Source organism: Schistocerca cancellata, chromosome 9, assembly GCF_023864275.1.
Source record: "Schistocerca cancellata isolate TAMUIC-IGC-003103 chromosome 9, iqSchCanc2.1, whole genome shotgun sequence".
Taxonomy (NCBI): domain Eukaryota; kingdom Metazoa; phylum Arthropoda; class Insecta; order Orthoptera; family Acrididae; genus Schistocerca; species Schistocerca cancellata.
In genome coordinates, this window is record NC_064634.1 from 402,530,984 (window position 1) to 402,543,946 (window position 12,963).

The following is a 12,963-nucleotide window of genomic DNA, read 5'->3' on the forward strand; positions in this document are numbered from 1 at the left end:
ATATCTGTCCACTAGTAAAATACACAATGCTTCTATAGCCTTACATTTGTCCTCCAGCCACTCCTGCTTAGCCATTTTGCACTTCCTGTCAATCTCACTTTTTAGATGTTTGTATTCCCTTTTGCTTGGTTCATTTGCTACATTTTCAGATTTTCTCCTTTCGTCAATTACATTCAATATCTGCTGTGATAGCCAAGGATTTCTACTAGGCCACATCTTTTTACCTATTTGATTCTTTGCTGCCTTCACTATTTCATCTCTCAAAGCTACCCATTCCTTTGCCCTGTTCTAGTCAATCATTGCCTAATGCCCCCTCTGAAACTCTCAACAACCCCTCACATTCTTTCAACATATTCAGGCCCCATCATCTTAATTTTCTACTTTTTTTCAAATTCTTCAGTTTTAATCAAGAGTTTGTAAACAATAAATTGTAGGCAGATTCCACATCGGTCGCTGGAAATGTCTTACAGTTTAAAATCTGGTTCCAAAATCTCAGTCTTACAATTATGCAGGGTGATTCAAAAAAACATTTACAAACTGACATGGCACATCAGATATACAAGAAGCATCAGCAATCACACAAGAACCAGGGCTCGCAAATGCAATAAGTGTGTGCCATAGTCACATGACCGAGGCTTCACAGTGAGCATCCTCTCCACCAATGAAGCTGTGTTCTCAATCGAGGGTATGATGAACGTTCACAACCTGTATGTATATATGGGCGGATGTGAACCCACAAGCTAGACATATACATGCCTCACAATGCAAATTTACCCTTAAAGTATAGACTGGCATCGTCAGAGACTGTTTCATTGGGCCTTATTTGATGGCTGCACATATCTTATTTCCCGCAAAAGTTTCTGCCAGAAACGCTGAATTATGTTCCCACATGTATCTCATATTCCTCTGAGAGGTTCTGCTGGACACGCTGAATGATGTTGCCATGTTTGTTCATTGCCGTATTCAATTTCAGAATGAAAGAGCCCCACTCATTTCAGTAGACAAGTGAGGACAACCTTCACAGCCACTGAATTGGTCACAGTGAACATGTCATTTGACCACCACAATCATCCGGTTGTCACCAATTGATTTTTTGCTGCGAGGGTATTTGAAGGGCCTTGTGTATGAAATACCTGTTACATCACTGGAGGACCTACTTGGCAGGATGTCTTCAGGGTACACCATGTATCTTAGAGAGGGTGAGCCGTTCAACGCAGCACTGATGTCAGGCATGTCTCAATGCATCTGGACAAAACTCAAAACTTTGAGCATCTCCTGTTGTTGTTATCAATTTGTAGCATGTAACTAAATAATGCAATTCCATTTAGTAGCCCCAGATGGCCTTTATGATCCACAGTTCCTATGGTGATTTTTAATCCTTGTTGCATGTCCAATGTGCCATATCAGTTGATAAATATTCTTTTGAATCACCCTGTATAATCAATCTGAAACATTCTGGAGTCTCCAGATCTCTTCCACGTATCCAATCTTCTTTCATGATTCTTAAATAAAGTTTTAGCAATGATTAAATTATGCTCTGTGCAAAATTCTACAAGGTGACCTCCTCTTTCATCCCTTTGCCCCCAGTCCTTGTTCACCTACTATTCCTCCTTGTCTTCCTTTTCCTACCATTGAATTCCAGTCCCCCATCACAATTAAATTTTTGTCTCCCTTAACTGTCTGAATAATTTTATCTCATCATACATTTCATCAATCTCTTCACGATAATTTTTGTCTCCCTTAACTGCTTGAATAATTTTATCTCATCATACATTTCATCAATCTCTTCACGACATGCAGAGCTTGTCCTACTGTGGTAGGGGTGGACTTTGTGGCTATCTTGGCTACGATAGTAATATTATGTGAAGGAAAGTTGCTAATCACTATATAGCAGAGATGCTGAGTTGCTGAGACTGAGTCACTTGAGACTGCAATCTTTTTTTGGGCACAAAACATCTAAGGTCATAAGCACCCAGTCTAGAACCATAGAATGCTGGGACCATGAGGGTAAAAAAAACCGTTTCGAGATCCAACACAGAAAGGAAGAAAAAACAAACATAAAACGTCAAGACGTTACGGAGGAGTATCCAAAAGATGTTGACAAGACACCGGAGTCACCAGGTAAAATCAAATCTCTTTTGACATATTACGGCTTTTAAAAAAACTTAAAACGTGAGCCACAGCTCACAAGTCATCCACTAAAATGTCCGGCAAAGCAGGCGGCAGCCCAACTCTGAGACATAAGTGGCTAAAATAGGGGCAGAGGATCAGGAAATGTCTGACTGTTAATGGCTGGCTACAGAAAGGTCAGCTGGGTGCAGGGTCGCCACTCAACAAGTGGCGGTGACTAAAGCGGCAGTGTCCTATTTGCAACCGAGCTGACATTACTTCCTCACAGCGAGGCGGCCAGGAGGAAGTTGACAAGGCTGTTGGGAAAGGTTTGACTTCTCTGAGTTTGTTCCCATGAAGGGAGCACCAATTGTCATGCCAAAGTGATGTGATACACAGAAATTTACGAATATCTTGCGAGGGAACAGAGTAAGAGGCGAGCTGACCCAAATGGACTGCTTTGGCTGCAGCATCAGCAGCGTCATTCCCAGGCACACAAACATGGCCAGGAACACACATGAATATCATTTGGGCTCCCCCATCTGGGAACAAGTGGAGGCAGTCCTGGATCCGTCAAACGATGGGGTGGACTGGATCTGGATCATCCATACTCTGAAGGGCACTGAGGGAGTCAGAGCAGATCACACAGCGAGTGAGCTGGTGCCTCCGGATGTAGTGAACAGCCTGATAGAGGGCAAAAAGCTCTGCGGTAAAAATTGTGCACTGGTCAAGAAGCCTGTATTGAAATTTATCATCCCTGACAACAAAAGCACAGCCAACACTGTGGGTGGACTTGGAACCATCAGTGTACAAAAATATGCTATCAGCAAGTTGTGAGCGACGTTCGAGAAATTTGCAGCGATAGGTCAGCTCGGGAGTTGAATCCTTCGTGAACGAGCTGAGGTCAAAATGAACACAAACCTGTGCCTCAAGACAAGGTGATGAAGGGCTCTCACCCATTCGGAAAGTGGCAGAAAGTGTGAACTGCAGCTGTTGAAGCAGGTGATGAAAGCGGATGCCGGGAGGCCGCAGAGAAGAAGCGTACATCTTGTATTGGCGGTCAAGAATGTCATCTAGGTTGAGTGGCCTGGCATGGAAGAAAGCTGACACGCATACCTACTAAGTAGGATGTCACGCCGGTATGACAGTGGTAGTTCACTGGTTTCTGCATATAGACTCTCAACTGGGCTAATACGGAAGGTACCAGTGGCGAGACGGATCCCCAAATGGTGAACTGTATTTAGATGGCATAAGACAGACGGCTGTGCAGAGGAGTAGACAATACATCCATAACCCCACTCGGAGCGGACAAGAGATCGATAGAGGCAAAGAAGGACAGTCCGGCTAGCTCCCCAAGAGGTACCACTCATTAGACGAAGGACATTGAGGGACTGGGTGCAGCGTGCAACCAGGTAGGACACATGAGGAGACCAACTGAGTTACCTATTGATCGTAAGTCCTAAGAAATTTGTTGCGTCCATGAATGGGAGAGCATTTTGGCTCAGTCGTAAGGACGGAGGAAGAAATGCCTTGTACTGCCAGAAGTTGACGCAAACTGATTTTGTAGCAGAAAAGCAGAAACCATTTGTGAGACTCCACGAATAGAACAGTCCAGACAATGTTGATGACAGCGTTGCAGGAGACATGTCCACTGGGAGCTGCAATAAATAGCAAAGTCGTCAACAAAAAGAAAGTCAGAAACGCCAGCTGGAAGCCAGTCCATAATTGGGTTGATGACTATGACGAAGAGGGCAACACTCACTCAGTACGGAGCCCTCAGGCACCCTGTTCTCCTGTAAAAAAGTGTGGGATGAGGAGGAACCCACACATACCCAGGAAACTTGATCTGTTAAAAATTCCCGGATGAAAGTGGGAAGACAACCGCGAACGCCTCATGTGTGCATAGAATGCCTGTCCGCCAACAGGTATCATAGGATTTCTCAAAATCAAAGAACACGTCCACTGTTTGACGCTTCTGCAGAAAATTATTCATGATGTACGTCGACAGGGTGACGAGATGATCAACCACTGAGCGGCGCTTTCGAAATTCACATTGAGCATTGGTGAGAAGATGGTGTGACTCCAGCCACCACACTAATCGACCATTGATCATGCGTTCCATCACCTTACAAACGCTTATGGTAAGGGAAATTGGACGATAGCTGGAAGGAAGAGATTTATCTTTACCAGGCTTAGGTAGGGGAACAATAGTAGCATGGGAAACACACCGTCAGTCCAAATGAGGTTGTAGGTATCGAGGAGAAAGTGTTTTCCCGCAGGAAGAAAATTCTGCAGCATGAGGACATAGATTGTATTGCGCCCAGGAGCAGAAGACGTGGATGAGGAGAGAGCACGCTCGAGCTCCCTCATAGTAAAAGGAGTATTGCAGCATTCTCGATTCAAAGAGAGAAAAGAGATTGCACGAGCCTCCTCCGTCTATTTCCAAGGAAGGAAGGTAGGATGGTAGTGGGTGGAGCTTGAAACCTCCGCAAAGTACCGGCCCAAAGCGTTAGAAACATCTACAGGGTTGATTATGACATTTCCCGCCACAGTCAGACCAGTAATCGGGGAGTAGGCAGTAGTCCCGGAAAGCCAGTGCAGGCCACCCCAAACAGGAAATGACGGAGTAAAACTGTAGAACGAGCTGGTGAAGGAAACCCAGCATGCTTTCTTGCTTTCCTTGATAGTGCGATGGCACTGCGCACGTAGGTGCTTGTAGCAGATGCAGTTCGTTAATGTCAGATGACGGTGAAAGACACGAAGCACACGTCATCGAGCACTAATCGCATCGCCGCACTCCACAGTCCACCAAGGGACCGGGACCCGATGGGGAGAAGTTTTAGTATGAGCGATAGAGGATTCAGCAGCCGAGAGAATAACATCCACGAGGTTCTCGACCTGATCACAGCTGGGAAACGGCCAGTCGTCAAAGACTGCCAAGGAAAAATAGAGACTCCAGTCAGCAAGAGAGAATTTCCAATGAACGGGCCGCTGTGGCGAGGTAGGACTGTACAGGCGAGTCACACAAGGGAAGTGGTCACTCGAGTAAGTATCGGAAGGAGCACACCACTCGAGACGTCGAGTGAGCTGGGCAGAGCAGATCGAGAGGTCTAAGTGGCAATAAGTGTGCGTGGAATCAGAGAGAAATGTGACTTCGCTGGTGTTAAGGCACACAAGATTAAGATGATTAAGAAGATCCGCCATAAGAGAACCTTTCAGGCAGGCAACAGGGAAGCCCCAAAGAGGATGATGGGCATTGGTGTCACCGAGGAGCAGAAAGGATGGAGGAAGCTGAGCAACAAGCTGCGTCAGATCCGTCCTGGTGACAGCAGAATACGAAGGGATATTAATGGTGCAGAGGAAAAAGGTAAATTCGGAAAGAAAGACACAGGCAGCAACTGCTTGCAGGTGTGTGTGAAAGGGGATAGGACGATGGCAAACATCATCTCATAGAAGCAGCATGACCCCACCATGAGCAGGGATCCCCACCGTAAGGGGAAGGTCCATCCGTGGCGAAGTAAAATGGGAAAGAGCAAAATGGTCTTGAGGACGTAGCTTGGTTTCTTGGAGACAAGACTACGAGCGGACATTGTGATCGCAGGAGCAGCTGGAGGTCCGCCCTGTTAGACTGAAGGCCACAGATATTCCATTGTAAAAGGACCATAAAAGTTAGGAACACTGGAGAATGAATAAGAAATACTCACCTCGATGGCCGCTTAGGGCGAGCCATCGAGGGGAGGACAGCCACTGGAATCCACAGGTGGAGGATCTTCATCCATCAACTCAGCGGTATCAACGGAGCTTCCCCGGTGTCGGTCAATGAAAAGGACCGAGGAATCAAAGAGGCCCGACGAGTTAGAGAGGGGAACGACTGTTTGCCTTTGGATGATGGTTTTGACTTTTGGCGATTTGCAGAAGAGCCAGACAGTTGCGAACTCAAGGTACGTAAGAAATCTTCCCAGGAATAATCCTTTTTGAATTGACAGTTCACTGGCTTCGCCGGTGAGGGCGAAGAGCAGGTAGCAGAATCTACAGCCCAGGATGCAGGAGAAGGAGTGTCAGCTTTAAGGCGAGGTGACTTTGCCACCATTGAACTGAACCGTAAGTCACAAGTTTGCGTAGCCATGTTTTTTGTGGGACGGGGAGTGGCCAACACGGTGCTGTAGCTTCCAGGTGAAGGGACATTTGGTTCACGGCTTTCCAACAGTTTCCAGGCAACAGGAATAGGTACCTTTACCTTCACCCTTATCTCCTGAACAGCTCACTCTTCTTCAGAGTCGGGACACGAATGACAAGAAGCAGCATGTTCTCCATTACAATTGACGCAGCAGGGGGAAGGAGGTGGACAAGCGCCCTCGTGTGCATCCCTGCTACAAGTGACACATTTGGCTGGTTTTTACATGACATGCTGGTATGACTGAACTGGTGGCATTTATAACATCTAAATGGATTGGGAATGTAAGGGCGCACAGAGATGACTTCAAAGCCTGCCTTTATCTTGGTAGGAAGCTTTAACCGATCGAAAGTCAAGAACAATGTGCGATTCGGCACCAGATCAGCAGCTTCCTTCTTCATAACCCTATGAATAGCAGTAACGTCCTGATCCGATTGATAGTTAAGTTATTTCGTCCTCCGTCAAACCATCCAAAAGTCTGGTGTAGATAACACCGTGGGATGAGTTAAGTGTCCTGTGAGCCTCCACTTTTATAGCATATTCATGGAGGATTTGGGCCTTGAGTAGTTTCTGGGCCTGGAGAGCACTATAAATTTCCAAAAGCAGAGTTCCACTGTGGAGACGAGAGCATGACTTCACAGGACCGGTGATGCCATCCACACCTTTCTGTATAACAAAGGGGTTAACAGTAGCAAAAGTCTGGTTTTCGTCTAAACGTGAGACTACTAGATATTGAGGTGCAACAGGAAGAGACATTGAGGCAGGAGCCTCATTCCACTTTCTTTCATGTGAAACACTTGGAGAAAGAGAAGGAAAATCAGTCATTGGGAAGAAGTACCCCATGGTTGCCAGCATCTCCTCCAAAGGGGAGCCCCCCATCTTAGGTGATAGTCGTCACCTTAGGTCACACCTCCCGAACGACAGACGGAGGGACCAATCAGCAGAGGAGGAAGGTAACAACTCATGCAATCACCCCTGCCCAGGCCTGGCCTGTACCAGAGGGTATGTGTGGGCCCTACATGCCAACCGGGGACTGGGAATTACCCATTACCCAGTCTCTTGCTATTCACCAAACACATGGGTGGTCATCAGGCACACACAGGGAGGAGAAGAAAAGAAAAGATAAGAAGGAAAGGAAGAAAGAAAGAATGGCCTCAAATGCCACACTGGAGGAAAAACAGAGCAGAACAAGGAAAGAAAGGAACATGGAAAGAGCGGGACAGGGAAAAAACTGAACAGGGAAAAAACTGAACAGGGAAAGAGCTAAATAGAGAAAGAGCGAAACGAGGAAAGAGCAGTACAGGGAAAGGGCAGTACAGGAAAAGGGCAGTACAGGGAAAAGGCGGTACAGGGAAAGAGCAGTACAAGAGACAATATTCCTACAAGCAAACCAACGCAAATGAGCTGCAAGAACCCATGGAGGTATGAGACATCTCCCCAAGAGAGGGGAAAAAGGACAGGAGAAGAGGAGACAAGCAACATAGAAAGAGAATTGGTGCTGTGAGGGCTGGGGCCCCCTAGTCGTCAAGCACATGCTCACCAAAGATGGCTGAAAGCTTTAATTGTGAAATTGTGAGAGTCTTTTTGTTGTGCCTATCTGCGACTCAGCACCTCCGCTATACAGGGTGTCTCACCTAACTCTGCCACCTCAAATATCTCTGGAACAACAATAGATATTTAGAAACGGTTTTCACAAGCATGAATGTATAGCAGGGGCTTAAGAAACCAAATACTGTGCAAAATTTTAAAACCTAAACAAATACTATTTTCAACACAAACTTGTGTATTTTTAAATGGACACCCGCTATTGTTTCGTATGTAATCAAGAGCATGAAAAATCACAAAAATCATGGCATTGGTTGCATCGCAATAAATCAGTTACATCCCAAGAAATGCCGAAGCGAAGTTGACGCTTGAAATAACTGAAGCACACAGCTAGCACACGTCCTGAGACTTAAGCATGCACCCCATGCTGCCTGTTTAAGGGACTCACACAATGGGAAGGTATGCACAATCCACAAAAATAAACAAGTAACTGTCCAACGCAAAGTTATGTTTTTCAAGCTGTAAATGTATGTTTACTCTAACAAAATTACAACTAGAACTACAATTAGAGATAACACACTTGAATACACTTTGCTAAACACATTTACTAGTGCTCTGTCACCCACAGAAACTGCATTACATCCAGCATAGAAAATACACCCACATCCAGACCAGTGAAACTGTATCACGTCAACATATGTTTGAAGTGCCCTCTGTTTGCATCAATACATGTTTGCATATGGGTAATGCATATGTGTTGCACAGATTGTAGAATTTCTACAGATATTGCCGCACATGCCGCAGTAATACGATGTTGCATATCCTTTACCGTCATTGGGGGTTCTTGATACACACGGTGTCTCACTGCACCCCAGAGAAAGAAGTCTAATGGTGCCAAGCCGGGGAACCGTGCTGGTTATTGCACAGTACCTCCCTACCCCATCCATCCATTTGGAAATATCGCATCTAGAACATCTCTGGCAACTTTTGCATTGTTTGCGGGACATCCATCATGTTGGAACCACACTGATAGACAAGTTTCCAATCCTAGATCCTCCGTGAGGAGTGCTAGTGTGTGTTGAAGAAATGATGCATATCACTTTTCATTCAATGTTCCACAGTAAAAATAGGGACCTACAATACATTTAGCAATCATACCGCATCGAACATTGACACTCCATTGTTGTTGATGAGCAACTTTGCGAATCCAGGGGGGTTTTGCACGGACCGGTAATGCATGTTCCGTATATTCACAGTACCATGATTTCTAAATGAAGCCTCATCCGTAAACAACGTATTTCTTAGGAATACTGGATTACCACGCAACTGCTTAAGCGCAAAATGACAGAACGCAATGCGGGTTTCAAAGTCATTCCCAAACAGTTCTTGGTGCAGTGAGATATGGAAAGGATGAAACCAATGCCAATGTAAGATTCTGCTCACACTACTGTGGCTTATTCCTGCACCTTGTGCAATTTCTCTTACACCCACTTTAGGATTGTGCACTACAGCAACCAGAACAGCAATTCCGTTTCCATTGCCAGTTGCTGGCGTTGTGCGTTGATGTTTTGTAGAAGCCCAGCATCCTGTTTCTGTGAGTATCTTGCAGAGGTTGCCAATGGTTCGACATGACGGACACCGCCGATCTGGGTAGCATTCAGCATACAGTGTCACAACTGCAGTTGCATTTCTGTGACATTCTCCATAAATTAAAATAATATCTAGTTTTTCTTCATTACTGAAGTCCGGCAATCGACTAGATGATGGCAAATGTAACAAGTCACAAGAAAACAGGTTTTAATGTGGCAACGTATGTGAATTACATTACAGTATGAGAGCAGTGTAGCAGGTAGAGCACGCCATGACGATATTGGGTACGTTTACGGCAGGATACAGGCGCCAGTGCAGGCAACCCCTGCTCTGAGCACAGTACTACACGCGGTGCTTTACGTCAGAAACTGTGACATCGTTACTACCCTTTACGAGCCACATATTTCAGAATTTTAGGGGGTTAGAAACGTGAAACAAAGTGTGTTACCACTAATTGTACCTCTAGTTGTCATTTTGCAACAATAAACATTATGCACAGGACATCCATCATTTTGATACCAAATTATTTGACACATTGTAAGCGGTTGACCGGTTCAAGTAAGGTACAGCTCAAGAAGGGGATAAACTATCCCCCTTTAGGAATGCCATCAATGAAATATGTGTCAATGATGTGTTGTCATACAATGCCACACCACACATTAACACTACACTGACATAGTACGTCAATCACATCAAGATTACCGGCAGCGTGAGGTGCACGCTTGAGTCTCAGTCGTGTGCTAGTTTTGCGCTTCATTTATTTCAAGTGTCAACTTCACTGCGCAATTTCTTAGGATATAATTGACGTATTGTGATGCAACCAATGCCACCATTTGTGATCTTCTTGCTATTGATTGCATATGGGTTTCCTAAGCCCCTGCCTTACATTCATGCTGGTGAAAACCGTTTTTGAATACCTATTGTTGTTCCAGAGATATTTGAGGAGGCAGAGTTAAGTGAGACACCCTGTATAGTGAGCGGCAACTTTCCTACTCATAATATTGTTACATTCCACCCTGGATTTTCCACTGTTTGATTTTTGGCTACGATAATGCATTACTATGCTGTTCATAGCTTACCCACATTCCTATTTTCTTATTCATTATTAAACCTACTCCTGCATTACCCCTGTCACATTTTGTATTTACAACTCAGTATTTCATCTGATTAGAAGTCCTGTTCCTCCTGCCGCCGAACTTCACTAGTTCCCACTCACAATATCTAACTTCAAACTATCCATTTCACTTTTTAAATTATCTAACCCACCTAGCCAATTAAGGGATCTAACATTCCTTGCACCGACATGTAGAATGCTGGTTTTGTTTCTCCTTATGATGACACCTTCCTGAGCAGACTCAGCCTAGAGGATGCCGCCACCACCATTTAACTATACAATAGAGCTGCATGCCTGCAGAAAATTTATGGACGTACTTTTCCTTGCTTCCAGGTGTTCTACAAGGCCTGATTCGTCTATCGTGCAGACTATTGCCCCTCCAATTACTGGAAAGGCTGCTGCTACCCACCAGTTTGTCTGGCCTGTCAACAGATCTCTCTCTATTGTGGATGCACTGATGGCACGGCTATCTGTACCACTGAGTCACATGAGCCACCCCACCAATGGTAATGTCCATGGCTCATACAGTACAGTTGTTCCTAATGACTGATATGGAATACTTCATTTTTATCTATTATTAACCTTGTTTCTTGGTTTTTCAAAGAAAATTACTTCACATCTTTCTAATTTTGGTCATATCCATTTAGGTACTCGTTCTGATTACTGTTGTCACAGTTGGATTGCACTGCTCCTTCACTATCAACCGGCAATTTTAGGAATACAAGGACTGAACCAAATTATGTCCAATTTTCTGCTTGAGATAGATTTTGACATACCATGTATTAAATGGCAGGTACATTAGTGTGCTATTGACCAACGTGTGTGCCTTAAGAAAAATATTGATACAGGAATTAAAAGTTCAGGGAAAATAAATAAAAAATCATTTTATCCAAATTCTGTGTAGTCTGTTAAACAGTGCAGGTGATTAAAACCTAATATTTTCTATTGTCTTGGCTTGAGGTTCATTTTTAATTACAGCAAAATTATAATTTTCTAATTACATAAAAAGCAGATCTACCATGTTACCAATTTTGTTGGAACTGTCAACAAAATTAGAGAGACTTGCAAGCAATAGAAATGTGGCGAATATCTGAGGTGAAATATCGCTACTTCTGGGTCTTCCAAAGTTTCAGTAGTCTTCTCACAAGTATCTCATCCTGAATTGATGGTATGAGCTCTCTCTTACTGTCATGCTATGGAAAGGCTGGTGTCTAGACATTCTACGTCTACATGAGGTGTTGAAACACACAGTACAACTTTCTATGAGGTACTTTTGAAGCGCATTAGTCTTCATTTGTCGATCAGCCAGATCCACGTAGTTCAGATCTGGGGTGCTGCATGTCTCGACCGTATTTGAAATAATTCCATCTGAATTTAATACTTGTTATTTGCACATGGAAAGGTTCAGAGGGATTAAATTTATTTTTTACTCATTAAGTTTATGTTGACTGATCTTTTGCTACCTAGCTATATTTGGAGCACTGAAACCTGTATAGTGTTATGGTTCAGTAAAATTTTACATAAAATGGCCAGCTAGAGAACGGCCATAAAAGTACACCACCCAAAAACAATTTTCATAACAATCTTCTTCACAAACACTTTTGAACAAGATTATCGGTTTGACTACTCAATAGGCACCTTCAGAGTCTCTCATTCTGCTGCACGGCAACAAATTACAAACATCTAAAGGTAACAACAATGCTATTTTTACATGTTCATAATTTGTTGCAATGCAGCAGAATAAGATGTTCTGAAGATCGCTATTGCATAGCTAAAACTGGTAATCTCCATGGCTGAGAATTCTTAGAGGAATGTGACAGAAATAAAAGAAAATTAAATCACACATGCACTTCCAATTAGTTACAGCATCTTCTCTTTATATTAGTACTGAACATTACCATCAACTGATGAAACATTTTCGTGACTAGTATATAGGATCCCTCCAATTAAATATTTAAAGGTTTATTGTATTTGATAATGTTGTATGCTACTACTGCTTGGTAGATCCTCGGGGGTAGGTTCAGCCACCCACTTACAAAGGTTTTATTCCTTTTCCTTTGTGAAAAGGGAGAGCTGTGACTTGTGTATCTAATGAGAATAGTTGAATAACTACACATCGAGATTTAGGGAGGAGGAGGAGGCTAAAATGATGAAGACAACACAAAACAGCCAGTTCCTGGGCAGAGAAAATCCTCCAACTCAGTCAGGAATCGAACCTGGGACCCTGTGATCAAGAGGTAGCAATGCTAGCCGCTAGACCACAAGCTGCGAACTGTTGCATCCGTGTTGCTAATGGCAAGGCATCTGAAAAGTTGATGATAAATAAGCTCTATGAAGACTTAATTTAAAAACTGATTTGTGAATTATGGTTTATTATATCCATAACATACATAATTTAAATTATTTGATTTACAATGACACATCAAAATTG

General features: G+C 43.8%; 1 protein-coding gene across 6 annotated transcripts in view; it reads right to left on the minus strand.

The window, feature by feature from the left end:
• LOC126101121 (inhibitor of nuclear factor kappa-B kinase subunit alpha) overlaps positions 1-12,963 on the minus strand; it is a 168,447-nt gene that overhangs the window by 153,875 nt on the left and 1,609 nt on the right. Inside the window, exon 1 of one of the 6 annotated variants that reach the window (XM_049911807.1) lies at positions 12,569-12,592. The exons of the other annotated variants lie outside the window; for them this stretch is intronic. The gene's annotated coding sequence lies outside the window, so the exon portion shown is untranslated. Of the gene's footprint in view, positions 1-12,568; positions 12,593-12,963 lie in introns of those variants that run through there. 6 annotated transcript variants of the gene reach the window in all.